General features: G+C 33.1%; 1 long non-coding RNA gene across 1 annotated transcript; it reads right to left on the bottom strand.

Moving 5' to 3' along the window:
* Nucleotides 1-8,379: 8,379 nt before the first annotated feature.
* LOC131130191 (uncharacterized) lies at nt 8,380-18,441 on the bottom strand. The gene is made up of 3 exons (XR_009129973.1): nt 18,308-18,441; nt 16,795-16,935; nt 8,380-9,039 (listed from the first exon to the last, which is right to left on the bottom strand). It is a non-coding gene; the product is annotated as an uncharacterized LOC131130191 (long non-coding RNA).
* Between the last annotated feature and the right edge of the window lie 2,655 nt (nt 18,442-21,096).

Below are 21,096 nucleotides of genomic sequence, written 5' to 3'. Positions count from 1 at the left end.
CCTATAAATACATTGCATTGCAAATGAACAATAAGCATATGAACACATTCCCAGTATATATTATACCCATGCGGCTTGGTGCTTAGCAACAAGAGCATCATAAACACAAACATGCCGTGTCATGTGTATGAATCTAATCTTTTTTTTTTTTTATCAGGTCAGAGCAGCATGTGAGTGAACATGTCCGTGCAGATTTATATGCAATTCTAGATTATATCATAGTCACGCAAAATATAAGATAAAATTGCAGTCAGAGGCCTGTTCTTTTGTTCCTTTTCATTCCTTTCTACTGTGAATATTGACTTTATGATAGCACAGTCTTTCCCATAAGAGTGAAACTCTCAGGAATACCTGTAATCTCTCTGACTGTACTTTAACTTGGACTATATTTAAAAAAATATTTTAAAATATTTTTTAAAAATTATTTTAAAAAATATTTAAAAAAAATATTTAAAAAAATAAAAAAATATCCAGAAAAATATTTAAACATATTTTTTAAATAATTAAAATTTATTTTTTTTAAATATTTTTAAATATGTTTTTTTAATATAGTCAAAGTATAGTCAGAGAGATTATTTATTTATGGTCCATGACCATAAATTTTAAATTTTAAATTTTAAATTTTAAATTTTGTTCCTTTTCATTCCTTTCTACTGTGCATATTGACTTTATGATAGCACAGTCTTTCCCATAAGAATGAAACTCTCAGGAATACCTGTAATCTCTCTGACTATACTTTAACTTGGACTATATTTAAAAAAATATTTTAAAGTATTATTTAAAAATTATTTTAAAAAATATTTTAAAAAATTATTTAAAAAAAATATCCAGAAAAATATTTAAACATATTTTTAAATAATTAAAATTTAAAATTTAATTTTTTTATATTTTTAAATATGTTTTTTAAATATAGTCAAAGTTAAAGTATAGTCAGAGAGATGATTTATTTATGGTCCATGACCATAAATTTTAAATTTTAAATTTTAAATTTTAAATTTTAAATTTTAAATTTTAAATTTTAAATTTTAAATTTTAAATTTTAAATTTTGTTCTTTTGTTCCTTTTCATTCCTTTCTACTGTGCATATTGACTTTATGATAGCACAGTCTTTCCCATAAGAGTGAAACTCTCAGGAATACCTGTAATCTCTCTGACTATACTTTAACTTGGACTATATTTAAAAAAATATTTTTAAATATTTTAAAAAAATTATTTTAAAAAATATTTTTAAAAAGTATTTGAAAAAATAAAAAATATCCAAAAAAATATTTAAACATATTTTTTAAATAATTAAAATTTAAAATTTAATTTTTTTTATATTTTTAAATATGTTTTTTAAATATAGTCAAAGTTAAAGTATAGTCAGAGAGATTATTTATTTATGGTCCATGACCATAAATTTTAAATTTTAAAATTTAAATTTTAAATTTTTTTAAAAGAAGGAATTGGCCATAGCAAAGGAAATGCTGGAGTGGTGTGATGCATCGGAGTGATGCATTTTGGCTAAACTACTAGGTTCTCTTTTTAAGCGATGCAATACAAGATATGAAAAAAGATGTTTTGGTGGGGGCCAAAAAAAAAACAGTCATGGACCATAAATAAATTATCTCTCTGACTATACTTTAACTTTGACTACATTAAAAAATATATTTACAAACATTTTTAAAAAAATATTTAAAAAAATATTTACAAATTTTTAAATATATTTTAAAAATTTTTAATTTTTTAAAAATATTGTAAAATATATTTTTTAAATATACAAATATTTTTTTTTAAAATTTAGTAAAAAAAAATTAAAAATATTTTAAATTTTTTATTTTTTTTTAAATATTTTAAAATATTTTTTTAAATATAGTCAAAGCTAAAGTATAGTCAGAGAGATTATTTATTTATGGTCCATGACTGTTTTTTTTTGGCCCCCACCAAAACATTTAATTTTTAATTTTTAATTTTTAATTTTTAATTTTTAATTTTTAATTTTTAATTTTTAATTTTTAATTTTTAATTTTTTTATAGAAGGAAGTACTGGAGTGGCTAAATCGGAGTGTTGCATTTTGGCTAAACTACAAGGTTCTCTTTTTAAGTGATGCAATTGAAGATATGAAAAAAGATTTTTGGTGGTGGCCAAAAAAAAAAAGGACCATAAATTGCCCCCCGGGCTGCAGCTTGAAATACATAGTATTCAAAGCATCATGAAAACTAAATGACTAAGTACAAAATGTAACAAATCAAACAGACCTAATCATTTTACTCTGATATTCCTATTGTGTGCACGGCGGTCGAGTGATTATTGCGTAGACCTCACAGCTAGACAACCCGAGTTCAATCCCATTTCTCCAGTTTCCTTTCCTCCACAATGTCCTTTGACACACCGCTAATGCGTGTGTTTATCTATTGTGCAACACCAAAACAAGCAATGCGTAAGACAGGGAGAGAATGTGAGAATGTGGGCGTGTTTACTAGTGGAACCCATTCATGATCTTCGTTCACCCAAAAGTAATGTCGTGTGTTTTTTTTTTGTTTTCAACCAACACCGCCTCGCTTGACTGCCTCTAGTCGTTGAGGGAAACTGTGACGCACACTTACTAACTGTCATTGTATCAATACAGTCCACTGGGAGGAGCTACAGGGACACTAAATAAGGGTTGCAAGTTGCAAGGCATCTTTTAGTTCTGTAAAAAATACACAAACTTTAGAATAACTAACTGCAAAGTGAGCTGGGATAGGTTCCATCTTACTAGTGACCCTAATGAGGACAATTATAAATAGATGAATGGGTGGATGTTCGGGTATAAAAGTAACTACTATAGAACAATAAATATAATTAAATAAAATATAAATTAAAAAATAAATATAAATTAATTATATTAATAAATATAATAGTCATTTCAAAGACTAGCAGGATTATGCTTATTGTGTCACAGTAATAATAATATACAGTGTATTTATTTTTTTAAAGTAAGACACGGCTTGGATTGAAACCAGTAAAATTTAAAATTTAAAATTTAAAATTTAAAATTTAAAATTTAAAATTTAAAATTTAAAATTTAAAATTTAAAATTTAAAATTTAAAATTTAAAATTGATTTATTAGTCATCTGTTGCCATTTCTTGCATGTGAGCAGTTCTTGCACGGCGGAGCAAGTACATTTATGGTCGGTAGTATAGTTTGACTAATTTAAAATTTAAAATTTAAAATTTTAAATTTTAAATTTTAAATTTTAAATTTTAAATTTTAAATTTTAAATTTTAAATTTTAAATTTTAAATTTTAAATTTTAAATTTTAAATTTTAAATACTACTTTTTCCTCACAAGGGTTGTGGGGGGATAGGTTCCATCTTACTAGTGACCCTAATGAGGACAATTATAAATAGATGAATGGGTGGATGTTCGGGTATAAAAGTAACTACTATAGAACAATAAATATAAAGTCATTTCAAAGACTAGCAGGATTATGCTTATTGTGTCACAGTAATAATAATATACGGTGTATTTATTTTTTTAAAGTAAGACACGGCTTGGATTGAAACCAGTTAAATTTAAAATTTAAAATTTAAAATTTAAAATTTAAAATTTAAAATTTAAAATTTAAAATTTAAAATTTAAAATTTAAAATTTAAAATTGATTTATTAGTCATCTGTTGCCATTTCTTGCATGTGAGCAGTTCTTGCACGGCGGAGCAAGTACATTTATGGTCAGTAGTATAGTTTGACTAATTTAAAATTTTAAATTTTAAATTTTAAATTTAAAATATTTTAAATTTTAAATTTTAAATACTGCTTTTTCCTCACAAGGGTTGTGGGGGGATAGGTTCCATCTTACTAGTGACCCTAATGAGGACAATTATAAATAGATGAATGGGTGGATGTTCAGGTATAAAAGTAACTACTATAGAACAATAAATATAATGTCATTTCAAAGACTAGCAGGATTATGCTTATTGTGTCACAGTAATAATAATATAAGGTGTATTTATTTTTTTAAAGTAAGACACGGCTTGGATTGAAACCAGTTCTCCTCTCCCACATGAACTTCCTACTAATGTTTCACTGTGTATCACTTCCCTTACAGTCGCCATGTCAGCCGTACGTGTGCATATTTCCCTGTCGTCTTTTCCTCGATGCATCACGTGACTATCTAAATCAAGGGTGTCCAAAACACGGCCCAGTTCCCGCTTGTTTTGGGGGTTTTTTTCTCATTGACCCTCAGTACACTGTAGAAATAAGATTAAACCAAAAAAGCAGCAAAAATATATAAAAAAATGTAACAATAAGGCATTCATTAAAATTTAAAATTTAAAATTTAAAATTTAAAATTTAAAATTTAAAATTTAAAATTTAAAATTTAAAATTTAAAATTTAAAATTTAAAATTTAAAATTTAAAATTTAAAATTGATTCATTAGTCATCTGTTGCCATTTCTTGCATGTGAGCAGTTCTTGCACGGCGGAGCAAGTACATTTATGGTCGGTAGTATAGTTTGACTAATTTTAAATTTTAAATACTGCTTTTTCCTCACAAGGGTTGTGGGGGGTGCTGGGGCCTATCCCATCTTAAATTTTCATTCATTCATTCATTTATTCATTTTCTACCGCTTTTTCCTCACAAGGGTCATGGGGGTGCTGGAGCCTATCCCAGCTAAAATTTAAAATTTAAAATTTAAAATTTAAAATTCAAAATTTAAAATTTAAAATTTAAAATTTAAAATTTAAAATTTAAAATTTAAAATTTAAAATTTAAAATTTAAAATTTAAAATTTTAAAGAAGGAAGTGGCTGTAGCAAAAGAAATGCTGGAGTGGCTAAATCGGAGTGATGCATTTTAGCTAAACTACTAGCTTCTCTTTTTAAGTGATGCAATTGTTCAGAATATGGGAAGTGTATCATGATACATTACGGTAATTATTAGTCAAACTATACTGCCGACCATAAATGCACTTGCTCCGCCGTTTGACTGCTCACATGCAAGAAACAGCAACAGATGACTAATGAATCCAGTGAAGTCTCCACTTCCATAAACTGTTTACTGTTTTGTTTGGGTTTGTTATAAATAAAACTCGCCAGCTGTTTTTCAGTGAATTATGAGTGAATTCTGTTTTTTTGTAATTATGTTTATTTGAAGACATATAATTGCGCTCCAAAATATTCAGCCTTCACTATAAGTGAATTAGTTCCAGAAGGCTTAATGTTATGATGGTGGGGTTTCATTATTAACCCTTTATGCGTCAGAATTTCTGCCGCATGGTGGACGAGTGGTTTGCATGTTGGCCACAGTCAGGAGACCTGGGTTCGAATCTTTACTTAAGCGTAAATTACATTCCTCGTCACGCAAATGCGACCAGAACTGGCCTTGCGGCACCAAGTGGGTGGGGGGAGGGGGGGGGGGGGTAAGTCATTGTTGATGTACCACACTGCTGATGGGGGACGTCGTACAACTTCATTCATTCATTTTCTACTGCTGGAGCCTATCCCAGCTGTCTTTGGGCAAGAGGCGGGTACACTCTAGACTGGTGGCCAGCCAATCACAGGGCACATATAGACAAACAACCATTCACACTCACATTCATACCTATGGACAATTTGGAGTCGCTAATTAACCTAGCATGTTTTTGGAATGTGGGAGGAAACCGGAGTACCCGGAGTAAACCCACGCTTAATACATAGCTTTTATTGAGGACTTCCTACATTTTTTTAAAAAATTGTAATTTTCCAAATATTTCAAATTTCTTCAAATTTTCTTTTAGTAATATTATGATTTTATTCACATAATATTATAACTTTTTCCCCAACCTAATTTCCAAAAAATTACAAATCTATTTCATAATTTTACAACTTTGAAGAACTTTATTTTTTTTTTAGTATTACAAGTTTATTCTCGTCAAATTGCCAATTTTTTCCCTCAATATTTTGACTTTATTCTTGCAAAATTACAGCTGATTTTCCAGTTCTGTTAACTATTTCAACTTTCTTCTTGTATGTTTCTATGCTGAAATTGAATATATGTGTATATATGTATATATATATATAAAATATTTGTACTTTTTTATGGGTGTACTATGCTTGGATTTTCACCATTCGCTGGTGGTTTCAGAAAGTACCCCCCATGAAAAACGGGATCTACCGTATTGCCAATGAGTTGAAGGTTTACTCAGGCTAATATAAGGTTGCAGCATTGCTAGTCGCAATCCCGGCGATATCATCTTGGACTGTCCTGTGTGATGCAACGTGGTGTTTATTTTTATTTTTAAAAACGTAACTACAGCAACTCCATTGTTATTGATTAAGATGCATTCATGAACACAAAGGTAATCTAATATGGGACACGTTTGTTTGGTTGTATTGGAATATTACTGCTTTAATTTTGCATTTGTGTTCATTTGTTTCAAACTGTTGAAAAACAGGAAATATGGCGCAACTAAGACGTACTTGGTGGAAGTTGGACAATAACACAATAACATATCGGTCAGGGTCTGACTACGTAATACCAGGGGTTGACTGTGACTGTGGCTTCACCTCCAACTTTTGAGAAGACTTAGTAGGGCCAAAAATTTCCATGACATTTGATAACTGTTGCCACAACACATCAGGCGTCAGGTAGAGAAGAACATTTGTGCAAAACGTGCGTACTTCCGTCTCATACAAACATGATACATTGGTGTTACATAGGGTGATACAATTTGACATTTTCCCACCCCCATTGTGAATTAAAGGGGCATGAAGTTGTACGAGGCGGCACGGTGGTATAGTGGTTAGCGCGCAGACCTCACAGCTAGGAGACCAGGGTTCAAATCCACTCTCGGCCATCTCAGTGTGGAGTTTGCATGTTCTCGCCGTGCATGCATGGGTTTTCTCCAGGTACTCCGGTTTCCTCCCACATTCCAAAAACATGCTAGGTTAATTAGCGACTCCAAATTGTCCATAGGTATGAATGTGAGTGTGAATGGTTGTTTGTCTATATGTGCCCTATGATTGGCTGGCCCAAAGACAGCTGGGATAGGCTCCAGCATCCCCACGACAGTATCACTCAGATACTGTGAACATCCAGCAGCAACACAGCATTTTGGCATGACTACTATTTTGATGAAAAATATACTGAACCAGGGGTGCACAGAGGACGGGTGGTTAGCACACAGGCTTCACAGCTAGGAGACCCAAGTTCAAATCCACTCTCGGCCATCTCTGTGTGGAGTTTGCATGTTCTCCCCGTGCATGCGTGGGTTTTCTCCGGGTACTCCGGTTTCCTCCCACATTCCAAAAACATGCTAGGTTAATTAGCGACTCCAAATTGTCCATAGGTATGAATGTGAGTGTGAATGGTTGTTTGTCTATATGTGCCCTGTGATTGGCTGGCCACCAGTACAGGGTGTACCCCGCCTCTCGCCCAAAGACAGCTGGGATAGGCTCCAGCACCCCCCGCGACCCTTGTGAGGAAAAAGCGGTAGAAAATGAATGAATGAATGAATATACACATTTTTATTTTTATTTTTATTTTTATTTTTATTTTTATTTTTATTTTTATTTTTATTTTTATTTTTATTTTTATTTTTATTTTTATTTTTATTTTTATTTTTATTTTTATTTTTATTTTTATTTTTATTTTTATTTTTATTTTACACTTGTTGGCTTGTCCTTCAATTTTGGATCATCATTTGCCATGTCATGTAATGTTGCATCGGCTTTGAGATTTTGCACTTTGTTGTGCGGTCCTTGAATGCACCATAGTTGCTGTTAGGCATATTGAAGAGAGAAGGAATGGCTCGTGGGGCTGAACCTGATATAATAATTACAACAGTCCAACTTATGACAAATGATGATCCAAAATTGAAGGACAAGCCAACAAGTGTAATATATAATATAAAAAAATAAAAATAAATAAATAAAAATAAAAATAAAAATAAAAATAAAAATAAAAATAAAAATAAAAATAAAAATAAAAATAAAAATAAAAATAAAAATAAAAATAAAAATAAAAATAAAAATAAAAATAAAAATAAAAATAAAAATAAAAATAAAAATAAAAATAAAAATAAAAATAAATAAACTCATCAGATTCGGCTCCAGAAGCCATTGGGTGGAATACATTAAAACTGACATTAATAATATACAATACAATACAGCTGGAGTATGTGCAGATTCTGGAAGATCTGGAAAGCTTTCTGACTCCACGGCTCAATACAAAAGGGCTGAAAATGTTAAATGTCCTTTTTGTTGAGTTGTGGACTCCTATAGAGCAGCTACAGACAATAACCTCCACAGAAAGCTTTATAGATCTTCCAGAATCTGCACCTATTCCAGCTGTATTTCCTTTGATTTTCCAAAGTGGTGTGTTTTGGTCTATTCCACCCACACCCACGGGCCCGCCAGCTTACCAAAGGCTAAACCAAACTATACCAGCATGTTTGATCACTCAGTCAACATTTAAATGGTTCAGCCCACTGCTACTTTACTTTACTTGTGCGTTAATCTTCTGTTGCCATTGGTTACAAACGAAACATAGCGTTCCCATGCAATGAAAACTATAGGTATCAACCACGAACGTGTGCAACAATGTTTCCAAAGGAATGCAGACAAGCAATGGTGGGAGAGGTAAGCAAATAGATATGACAGATATTCAAGGTGTGTCAAGGTGAGAGGCGGGACTCGCCGGATATTAGTAACACGGGAAAACAAGGGGAACACCAAATCAAATAGCTGACATTCTCAAGTTATTTGCGATACATTTTATTCACCATAAAGCGAAACAGTTCTATTAAATATTTCATTTCCTTTTTCCGTTCAATTTGTTGGTTTCGTTTTTGTCTGGGTTTTCGAGAAACGCTCATGAGTTGGATAAACAGATGATCATTTCCACGTGTCTAATGTCTCTCGGTGTGTGATGTCATGTACTGTACAACTTCTTTAGGTACTCACATGGTATCTATCGCGTGTGTCTGAAAGGTGAGTCAGCGTGTGCGGATGGCATGGTGGGATCGCCTCGTCTTTGTGCGTGGGGGGAGCCGCTTTACAGCTGTTTTGTTTTTATTGTGTCACCAGGTGATACACTATGATGAGACAGATGATAACATCAGTGTAACCTTGGTTGCTATTTGTTGGCAAGAAAACAGATGACAGTTGCACAGATTTTTGGGTCCCAAAAAACTTTGGGAAACTTTGAGTGGTTGGTTAAAACAATAAAATACAGTCATTCGTTCATTCATTCATTCATTTTTGACCGCTTTTCCTCACAAGGGTCGCGGGGGTGCTGGAGCCTATCCCAGCTGTCTTTGGGCAAGAGGCAGGGTACACCCTGGACTGGTCGCCAGCCAACCAATCACAGGGCACATATAGACAAACAACCATTCACACTCACATTCATACCTATGGACAATTTGGAGTCGCTAATTAACCTAGCATGTTTTTGGAATGTGGGAGGAAACCGGAGTACAATAAGGCATTATGTGTGATTTTTTTTGTGTGAATTTAACCAAATGTACTGATGTGTCAATATTTTAAAATTTAAAATTTAAAATTTAAAATTTAAAATTTAAAATTTAAAATTTAAAATTTAAAATTTAAAATTTAAAATTTAAATTTTTTTTAAAATTTTAAATTTTAAATTTTGTCAAAGTTAAAGTATAGTCAAACTATACTATCGACCATAAATGCACTTGCTCCGCCATTGACTGCTCACATGCAAGAAACGGCAACAGATGACTGAATCCAGTGCAGTCTCCACTTCCATAAACTGTTTACTGTTTTGTTTGTTTGTTTTTTTTAACATGCATGTATTTTTGGGAATGTGGGAGGAAACCTATTTGATCTAAAAAAAAAAATCAATAAAATACACTCAACAGCCATACAGTTTATCCACCATCCGTTAACAAAATGATTACATCACTGTATCCGGTCACTGTCTTTGACGTAGTCTACATTCATTACGAGTTATCTTCATGTGTTCTGGGGACCATGTAAGTGACTTTAGGGAATTCATTTAGCATCAAATAATCCGCCAAGTAAACACGACTAGGAAAAAAACAGATGAGACACATCCATGAATAATCTTGCATGTGAATTGTGTCGTTGTCATAAGCCTGACCAACCATTACTGCTGTCATTTTCTCAAGAAAATGAGCGTGAGAAGATGCGACAGACATGACGACGATGACATCATAGACAAGTTGAACATCTTCCCCCGAGGCAGCGTGAATGTAGCCAAAGGCTCCCGCATGACAAAACGTACACACCCACTTTAGGGACGTAGATCCGGGGAGACGGGTAAAATTGTTAAACTTTTGACACTGACTTTTTAATGATTGGTTATGGCAACCACATATAGTAGAAAGATTACTGCTGTAGAATAATGTATCTGGGATCAGTACATGTATTCATAATATTTTTTTTTTTGGTACAGTACATACAGAGGTGTATTCCTGTATATGTTGTTTCATTTATTTGGATTTGTTCAGTCGTTTATTTGTTGGAGAATTGTCAGATTTTATGTTTTATTTAAAAAATAAATAAAAATAATAAAAATAAATATTTTCTACCGTTTATCCTCACAAGGGTCGCAGGGGTGCTGGAGCCTATCCACCCTGGACTGGTGGCCAGCCAATCACAGGGCACATATAGACAAACAACCATTCACACTCACATTCATACCTATGGACAATTTGGAGTCGCTAATTAACTTAGCATGTTTTTGGAATGTGGGAGGAAACCGGAGTACCCGGAGAAAACCCACGCATGCACGGGGAGAACATGTAAACTCCACACAGAGATGGCCGAGGATGGAATTGAACTCGGGTCTCCTAGCTGTGCAGCCCTGGTTCAGTATATTTTTCATCAAAATAGTAGTCATGCCAAAATGTTGTGTTGCTGCTGGATGTTCACAGTATCCGAGTGATACTGTCGTGGGGGTGCTGGAGCCTATCCCAGCTGTCTTCGGGCAAGAGAGGCGGGGTACACCCTAGACTGGTCGCCAGCCAGCCAATCACAGGGCACATATAGTCAAACAACCATTCACACTCACATTCATACCGATGGAACTCATTCATTCATCCATTTTCTACCACTTATCCTCACGAGCGTCGCGGGGGTGCTGGAGCCTATCCCAGCTGTCTTCGGGCAAGAGAGGCGGGGTACACCCTAGACTGGTCGCCAGCCAGCCAATCACAGGGCACATATAGTCAAACAACCATTCACACTCACATTCATACCGATGGACAATTTGGAGTCGCTAATTAACCTAGCATGTTTTTGGAATGTGGGAGGAAACCGGAGTACCCGGAGAAAACCCACGCATGCACGGGGAGAACATGCAAACTCCACACAGAGATGGCCGAGGGTGGAATTGAACCCTGGTCTCCTAGCTGTGAGGTCTGCGCGCTAACCACTCGATCGCCATGCATCCCCCCATAAAATAACATAATATGTCAGTTTTATTTATATAATGCCAATTCCTACCAGAAGCCTAAACAGAACAGGAACATGGAACAGGTCTAGAACCATGTTCCTAAAGAGAACCAGCTGAACCCCACATGAGCAAGCGCTTGGCGACGGAGGAAGGAAAAAGTCCCTTTCAGCGTGACTATTGCTTGAATTGCAAACAGCGGATTTTTGGATTTGGTTGGCTTGGGAATCAGACAATTTGGAAATATGGGAAAACTAGAAACCAAGAGAATAACATGAATGATTATGAGTTGGATTTTTGTGTGTACTTTATATATACACATGTTCCCAAGGTTATCAACGACTTGCTACTTAGTACAAACATTCATTCATTCATTTTCTACCGCTTATCCTCACGAGGGTCGCGGGGGTACTGGAGCCTATCCCAGCAATGTACATAAAATACTGTGTACATTGTCAATAGCCACGTTTACATGAGGAGTTTTTCTTCTTTCCGAATGGAATCTTTCCAAATGACTTTTCCGAACACATGGTATACATGGGAAGGAATATTCCAATCTCTTGTCTGCATGTGGCGCTATAATCAACCACAATAGTCAATAGGGTCATACGCAGTAAAACGTAAACATCAACATCACGTGAACGATAGAACGATAGAACGATAGAAAGATGGAACAATGGAACGATGGAACGATGGAACGATGGAACGATGGAACGATAGAACGATAGAACAATAGACGGAACGACGGATGGACGGATGGACGGATAGAACAATAGACGGATAGATGGAACGACGGATGGACGGACGGACGGAACGATGGAACGATAGATAGATAGATAGATAGATAGATAGATAGATAGATAGATAGATAGATAGATAGATAGATAGATAGATAGATAGATAGATAGATAGATAGATAGAACGATAGAACGATAGAACGATAGATAGAACGATAGATGGAACGATGGAACGATGGAACGATGGAACGATGGAACGATAGACGGACAGACAGACAGATAGATAGATAGATGGAACGATAGAACGATCGAACGATAGAACAATAGAACGATAGAACGATAGAACGATAGAACGATGGAACGATGGAACGATGGAACGATGGAACGATGGAACGATAGAACGATAGAACGATAGAACAATAGACGGATAGACGGATAGACGGATAGACGGATAGACGGATGGACGGAACGACGGACGGACGGATAGACGGATCGACGGACGGACGGACGGACAGACAGACAGATAGATGCAATTGGAACATTTGGGTCCATGTATACGTGGCTACTAAAAAGACTATTCCAGGATGTGATGCAATGTTGATGGGATGAGTGGTCATCTTCTATTCCCCCCCCAGTCCGGTCAAACTAATAATGTGTCATCTTGGAATTTCCCCACTATGGGACCATGTCCCGTAAAAAAGTATACTTTACTAGCCAAGACCCATAACGCCATTGTTAGGGGATGACGTTAATCTGGTAGCTAGCAGCTTTAGCCAGCTTGTTGATTCTAGCCAACCTGCAAAACGTCACGTAAGTCACTTTTCTGGCTTTTGCCGGACGTCACGGGAAAGAAAACACACTGACTGACGTTTCCTCTCACAACTGAACTCACATCCTGCTCATCCCGATTACACTCACACAAAGCAAGGATGTGTTCCCTCGGGTCCAACTCCTGAACAGGACCTGAACATACCACACATTGCTCGGTTAATGAAATAATAAAACTCTCCGCGGGGCAAGCGACAGTCTGGAAATCAAACAATGCGTTCGCACAATCAGGTCATTTTCATGCCGTGATGGAGCAAGAATATCTGAAAGGGAATCCTTTGACGGAACAAAAACCGGCAGACCGGCAGAGTCGGGATAGGGAAGGCAGTTCAAATGACAACTGATGCACATGACTTGATTAATGTCGTTTCACGGCTTCTGCGTACGGCTTTTGTTTGATGCCCAAACTAGGAAAAAAAAGAGTAAAAGTGGATGGGAAAACTATTGCTGTTATTGTCTGTGTCGGAATTGATGATCCCCCTATTATGGCCTGACTCATCCGTGTCTGTGCCGACGGTCACGTCAACATCGTTTTGCGACCGGACTGTTTGATTTGGAATTCTACCCAAACGCAAATAATTGTGTTACGTTGCAGAAAAATACATTTCCGCTCAGCGTTGGTTGCCATTTCCTCACACCTCATATACAGTAAAAAAGATTTATCAGCGTTCCCGGCAAAAAAAAAAAAGTTCTTCAATAAACATGGAAAGTTTTGGGAATGACAAAAAAAAACATTGGTGGTTTCTTCCATGAGGTTGAGTCAAGCCATCCAATCATCTTTTTTCTATACTGCTAAGTGCTCTCAGGCTTACAGGAAAGCTGGAGTCTATCCCAGCTGACTACACCATAGACGGCTCTCCCAGTCAATCCCAAGGCAAGGAAGTGTCTAACCCAGGGGTGGGCAAACTTTTTGACTCGCGGGCCGCATTGATATGACAAAATTTACGGGGGGGGGGGGGGGCAGACTATATATTTTACACGTAACAGTCCACCTGGTATTATTGTATCTGTAAAATTGTCATGCAATCTGCTATTATTATTTATTTTATATTTATATTTAAATATTTTAAAAATAATAAAATATTATAATAATTACAACAAAATTAAAATAATAATTATTATATTATTATTATGTAAAATATGCAAATATAACAATAATATTATATATAATTAATATAATAATTAGCATTAATATAATAATTATAATAATCATAATAGTTCTAATAATAATTATAATAATCTAATAATAATAATAATTATTATTATTATTATTATGTGCCTGTGTCCCTTTTTTCAGGAGCACTTTGTAAACAACAGACCATGTCAAAAAACGAAATTGATAAAACCATCAAAAGGTTGGCTCAGGCCATGATGCCAGGTTGTATGTTGAGTTTAAATGAAATACTTTGGAAAGATTGGGCGGGCCGTATTCAAACACTTGGCGGGCCGGATGTGGCCCCCGGGCCGTAGTTTGCCCACCCCTGGTCTAACCCAAACTTCGGGAACATTTTTTAAGCTAAGAGAGCCATGAAAGTTACATATTTATCTCTCATTTCCATGTAGTTTATCTGTTTATGTTTAATATAACTTGCATGAAATATTCAGGGAATTGGCGGAAATGGGATATGGAAAAAGTGATTACATTTTGGGGGTGATCCGGGAATATTTTTTAAGGATTCTTTAACATTGTAAGATAGGACCATTTTCGGTATTTGCGCAACTTACAATAGAAACTTCCAAGAAGAAAGTTGAAATAGTTAACAGAACTGGAAAATCAGCTGTAATTTTGCAAGAATAAAGTCAAAATATTGAGATAAAAAATTGGCAATTTGACGAGAATAAACTTGTAATATTATGAAAAAATAAAGTTCTACAAAGTTGTAAAATTATGAAATAGATTTGTAATTTTTTTGAAAATTAGGTTGGGGAAAAAGTTCTAATATTATGTGAATAAAATCATAATATTACTATTATAAAATTATTATAAAAATATAATATTATATTTAATATAATAATATAATATTACAAAATTTGAAGAAAGTTGAAATATTTGGAAAATTATTCTTTTTTTTTTAAATGTAGGAAGACCTCAATAAAAGCTATGTATTAAGCGTGGGTTTACTCCGAGTACTCCGGTTTCCTCCCACATTCCAAAAACATGCTAGGTTAATTAGCGACTCCAAATTGTCCATAGGTATGAATGTGAGTGTGAATGGTTGTTTGTCTATATGTGCCCTGTGATTGGCTGGCAACCAGTCCAGGGTGTACCCCGCCTCTTGCCCGAATTCAGCTGGGATAGGCTCCAGCATACCCCCACAATCCTAGTGAGGATAAGCGGCATAGAAACTTACAAGAAGAAAGTTGAAATAGTTAACAGAACTGGAAAATCAGCTGTAATTTTGCAAGAATAAAGTCAAAATATTGAGAAAAAAAATTGGCAATTTGACGAGAATAAACTTGTAATACTATGAAAAAAAGGAAAGTTCTTCAAAGTTGTAAAATTATGAAATAGATAATTAATAATTTTTTGAAAACTAGGTTGGGGAAAAGTTCTAATATTATGTGAATAAAATCATAATATTACTAAAAGAAAATTTGAAGAAAGTTGAAATATTTGGAAAATTAATTTTTTTTTTTAAAATGTAGGAAGACCTCAATAAAAGCTATGTATTAAGCGTGGGTTTACTCCGAGTACTCCGGTTTCCTCCAGCATTCCAAAAACATGCTAGGTTAATTAGCGACTCCAAATTGTCTATAGGTATGAATGTGAGTGTGAATGGTTGTTTGTCTATATGTGCCCTGTGATTGGCTGGCCACCAGTCCAGGGTGTACCCCGCCTCTCGCCCGAAGACAGCTGGGATAGGCTCCAGCAACCCCCGTGACCCTCGGATAAGGATAAGCGGTAGAAAATGAATGAATGAATGAATGAATTCCACAAAAAATGGTAAGAGCACTTGTTCGCCTTCGTGGTACATTGTGCTAAGGTGTTAAGCATGCTATTGTTAGCATATCACCGGTTTTTGCCATGGAGATACAGACATACACACAAACAGATTAAAATGAACAAAGCATTATTAGAGCCCTGTAGACATGACAAAACACGACTATAGTCCCATTTATACTATTTTTATTTATTTACAACATATTGCGCAACTGCAGGGTCTTGAGACACATGCTAATTCGCAAACTAGAGAGCTAGCTACCTAAACGGTAGCCTTCAAGTTATTTCCTTTCAACTTAAATAGCCAAAAACTATTAACAGTTATTTAACCTTTAACATGAACATGAATCAAACGTAATAATTTTTTCTGGGTACATGATACCATACAGCATCCATATCAAACTTGCGCGGTGCCGCACTAACATTAAACTTTCATATCAAAGGCGGGGGCCTCAAACTAGTGTCCTGCGGGCCACATTTGGCCCGCGGGCCGCGTGTTTGAGACCCCCTGATCTATTAGTTAGCATGACTAACATGTTAATATTAGCATGGTAGCATTTTTCATGGGTAGACACTTTGCACTCTAATGCTAACATTAGCATGGCAAGTTAGCCAATGTATGAAAACACTGTAGATTCGTAAGACTATCCCATCTGGAGCCGTTGTGTCTAATGGGGTTATAGCGTAACTGTGAGTGCTTTTGAGCAATTTCTCAGCCAAGGTCAGCAGGAACAGTAACCGCCTCATAGAAAAAGCCTGCAAACTATTTGCCGAAGACAAGCGGAGCATTAATTTACAGGAACCAACGTCCTGCGGTGTGATGTGGCTAAGATAAACTTGTTTGGCTTCCACCAATCAGCATGTGTGGCGGTACTGCGGTGGGGTTTATAAAGAGGCCTACCGTCACAAGGGAGCTGCGGTTCATCAGGATTCCAACATGTCGTGCAACATTCTGAAGAATCCCTGCCCTCCAGAAACCGGACCACGTGGCAGTTTTCAAGGAGGTGCAGATGGTGTCACCAGCCAGTGGTGTCATCGTGTACTGTGGGAGTGGAAGAAGATTCTATTAACAACCTGTGTTGCCTAAAAAGGCTAAGGCAGAGCTAAATAACAATGGTGCTCAAGATGGATATTTTATGACTATCACCTAATTTTAAGACCTAAAAGTGATTAGATGCTTTTTGTTATATTTTGAATACATCAAACCAGTGCAAGGGAAAGATAGCATTCTTGGTTTTGTATTATTTTTTATTTTTATTGTATTTTAATATTTTATTACTTTTTTATTTTATTAATTTTTATTAATATTTATTTTAAATGTATTTCATTATTTATTTTATTTTATTAATTTTTATTAATATTTATTTTAAATGTATTTTATTTTATTTTAATTGTATTTTAATAAGGATTGCAACTGGGATTAAAAACTTGTAATATTACACGAATAAAGTTGTAAATTTACAAGAATAATGTCATTAATTTATGGGAGTAAAGTAAAAAAAAAATACAAGAATAAAATCGTAATATCATGAGAATGTAGTCATAAATTTAAGACAAAAAATGTAAATATTAAAAAAATAATGTTTTAAATTTACAAGAATAAAGTCATAAATTTATGGGAGTAAAGTAAAAAAAATACAAGAATAAAATGATAATATCATGAGAATGTAGTCATAAATGTAAGACAAAAAATTAAATATTATGAAAATAATGCTTTAGAATAAAGAATAAAGTCACAATATTATGAAAATAGAGACAATAATGTAGCAAATTTACGAGAAATTTATGAGAACGTCACAATCATTTCAGAATCAAGCCGTAAATGTATAAGAAACAAAACGTATAATATTATGGAAATGAAGTTGTCAATCTATAAAAATAAAGTTGCAAATTTACAAAAAAATATATATATATATTCGGAAAATAAAGTTGGACATTTACAATAATAAAGTCACAAACCATATAATAACATAAACAAAATATTGGATATGGTCCAATATACCGTATTATAAGATTATTTTAATAGTCTTTAACATTTTCTTAAGTAAATGGTGAATTTGAAAATTTTGTGATCAAATGCATAAAAAAATGATGAAAATGAGGCATTGCTAATGCTGAGCTTTGGCTAATGGCGTCTCCAAACTACCAGCATGAGATAATATTGACATTCTAACTCTAATGGTTAAATAGGGCAATCCCTGTACATGCGTATTAGGGATGTCCCGTGTCGATCACGTGATCGGAAGTCGGTCTCAATTACGTGGTTTCAGACTCGCTCCCGACCAGGATATGTATGTAGCGTCTCGATAGTTAGCCTAAATGCTAATGTTAGCTTTATCGAACACAAGCGTTACACTGAACAAAATATGTACAATATAACTCGCGCAGCTCTGATAACGGAATTGAAACCTCACCTTTATGCATTCACGCGTAGCAGTAACTTAGCCAAACAAGTATGAAGTATATCTGAAAGGTATAAATGCCGAAACTGCGTCAAGGAACGTTTCAACTGACGAAACTGCACACTACTGCGGTGCGTTCACTGACTGCCGAACACAGTGGGACAAGTGCCCAAAGCCAAACATTATTAGTCCCGCACAAATGACACAAAACATGTTAAATTATGGGCTTTGGAACAAATAACGTGAATAAAATAAAATAAAAATGACATTCAGGATGTGTTTCTTCACACTTCTTTATTTTTAATGCATTACCAGCCAATACTCAAAATTAAATTACTCAGATTTGGACTCGGGGGCAATAAAACCTGAACCTTTATGCGGTATTCATAAAAAATTGATTATCTGGACAAATGTAAAAGTGTAAAATGACCATTCATTTTTTATTTTTTTTTAATTTGGGCAAATATATGAAACATTATAGTGCATTTCTTACATCAATCAAAATATAACTTTTCCATTATTTACATTTGTATTCAACTATATGATCACAAGCCCAAAAGGAGTAGGCTGAAGCAAAAGCTTATATTGTCCATGATGATTTAAAGTCGTAAATTAGCGAGAGTAAAGTTGTAATTTTGCGAAAATAAAGTTGCAATATTATGAGAATAATGTCATAAAATTACAAGAACAATTTTTTTTTATATTACGAAAATTAAGTTGTAAATTTACAAGAATGAAGTCGGAAATTTACGAGAAAAAAAACTTGTAACATTATGAAAATAAACTAGTAAATTTAATTTAAAAAAAATTAATAAAGTATAAAGTCTGCCAGTGGTGGATTTCTCTTTTAAATACAATAAATAATTAACAATAAATAATTAAATATTGTTAGAATATCATTATTGTTAGAATCTTTATCATTATTACCATTATTATTGTTATTTTTATCACCATTATTATAATCAGCATTAATATTACCATTTTCATCATTATAGTTGTAGTATAGTTTATTGTCAATTTATTAGCCCACTTTTTTTCCCACTAAGTACTTTTTAGTTTGTGTGTATCTAGTCTTGTGCATTAAAAAAAAAACAAGATTTTATATCATAAATATAATTTAATAAGTTGTACATTAACAACAATTTGTTTGTTTAAAGTCGTAAATTAGCGAGAGTAAAGTTGTAATTTTGCGAAAATAAAGTTGCAATATTATTAGAATAATGTCGTAAAAATTACAAGAACAATTTTTTTTTATATTACGAAAAATAAGTTGTAAATTTACAAGAATGAAATCGGGAATTTACGAGAAAAAAAAACTTGTAACATTATGAAAATAAACTAGTAAATTTACAAGTATAAAGTCTGCAAGTGGTGGATTTCTCTTATAAATACAATAAATAATTAAACATTATATTCAAATATTCCGAAAGTTGTACATCAACAAGAATTTGTTTGTTTAAAGTTGTAAATTTGCGAAAATAAAGTTGCAATATTATGAGAATAATGTCATAAAATTACAAGAACAATTTTTTTTTATATTACGAAAATTAAGTTGTAAATTTACAAGAATGAAGTCGGAAATTTACGAGAAAAAAAACTTGTAACATTATGAAAATAAACTAGTAAATTTAATTTAAAAAAAATTAATAAAGTATAAAGTCTGCCAGTGGTGGATTTCTCTTTTAAATACAATAAATAATTAACAATAAATAATTAAATATTGTTAGAATATCATTATTGTTAGAATCTTTATCATTATTACCATTATTATTGTTATTTTTATCACCATTATTATAATCAGCATTAATATTACCATTGTCATTATTATAGTTGTAGTATAGTTTATTGTCAATTTATTAGCCCACTTTTTTCCCACTAAGTACTTTTTAGTTTGTGTGTGTCTAGTCTTGTGCATTAAAAAAAAACAAGATTTGATATCATAAATATAATTTAATAAGTTGTACATTAACAACAATTTGTTTGTTTAAAGTCGTAAATTAGCGAGAATATAGTTGTAATTTTGCGAAAATAAAGTTGCAATATTATGAGAATAATGTCGTCAAAATTACAAGAACAAAGTTTTTTTATATTACGAAAATTAAGTTGTAAATTTACAAGAATGAAGTCGGAAATTTACGAGAAAAAAACTTGTAACATTATGAAAATAAACTAGTAAATTTACAAGTATAAAGTCTGCAAGTGGTGGATTTCTCTTATAAATACAATAAATAATTGAATATTATATTCAAATATTCCGAAAGTTGTACATCAACAAGAATTTGTTTGTTTAAAGTCGTAAATTAGCGAGAATAAAGTTGTAATTTTGCGAAAATAAAGTTGCAATATTATGAGAATAATGTCGTCAAAATTACAAGAACAATTTTTTTTTATATTACGAAAATTAAGTTGTAAATTTACAAGAATGAAGTCGGAAATTTACGAGAAAAAAAACTTGTAATATTATGAAAATAAACTAGTACATTTAATTAAAAAAAAATTTAATAAAGTATAAAGTCTGCCAGTGGTGGATTTCTCTTATAAATAAAATAAATAATTAACAATAAATAATTAAATATTGTTAGAATATCATTATTGTTAGAATCTTTATCATTATTACCATTATTATTGTTATTTTTTATCACCATTATTATAATCAGCATTAATATTACCATTTTCATTATTATAGTTGTAGTATAGTTTATTGTCAATTTATTAGCCCAATTTTTTCCCACTAAGTACTTTTTAGTTTGTGTGTGTCTAGTCTTGTGCATTAAAAAAAAAACAAGATTTGATATCATAAA

This window comes from Doryrhamphus excisus, chromosome 5, assembly GCF_030265055.1.
Source record: "Doryrhamphus excisus isolate RoL2022-K1 chromosome 5, RoL_Dexc_1.0, whole genome shotgun sequence".
NCBI classification, from domain to species: Eukaryota; Metazoa; Chordata; class Actinopteri; order Syngnathiformes; family Syngnathidae; genus Doryrhamphus; species Doryrhamphus excisus.
This window is presented reverse-complemented; position numbering and strand designations above follow the sequence as displayed.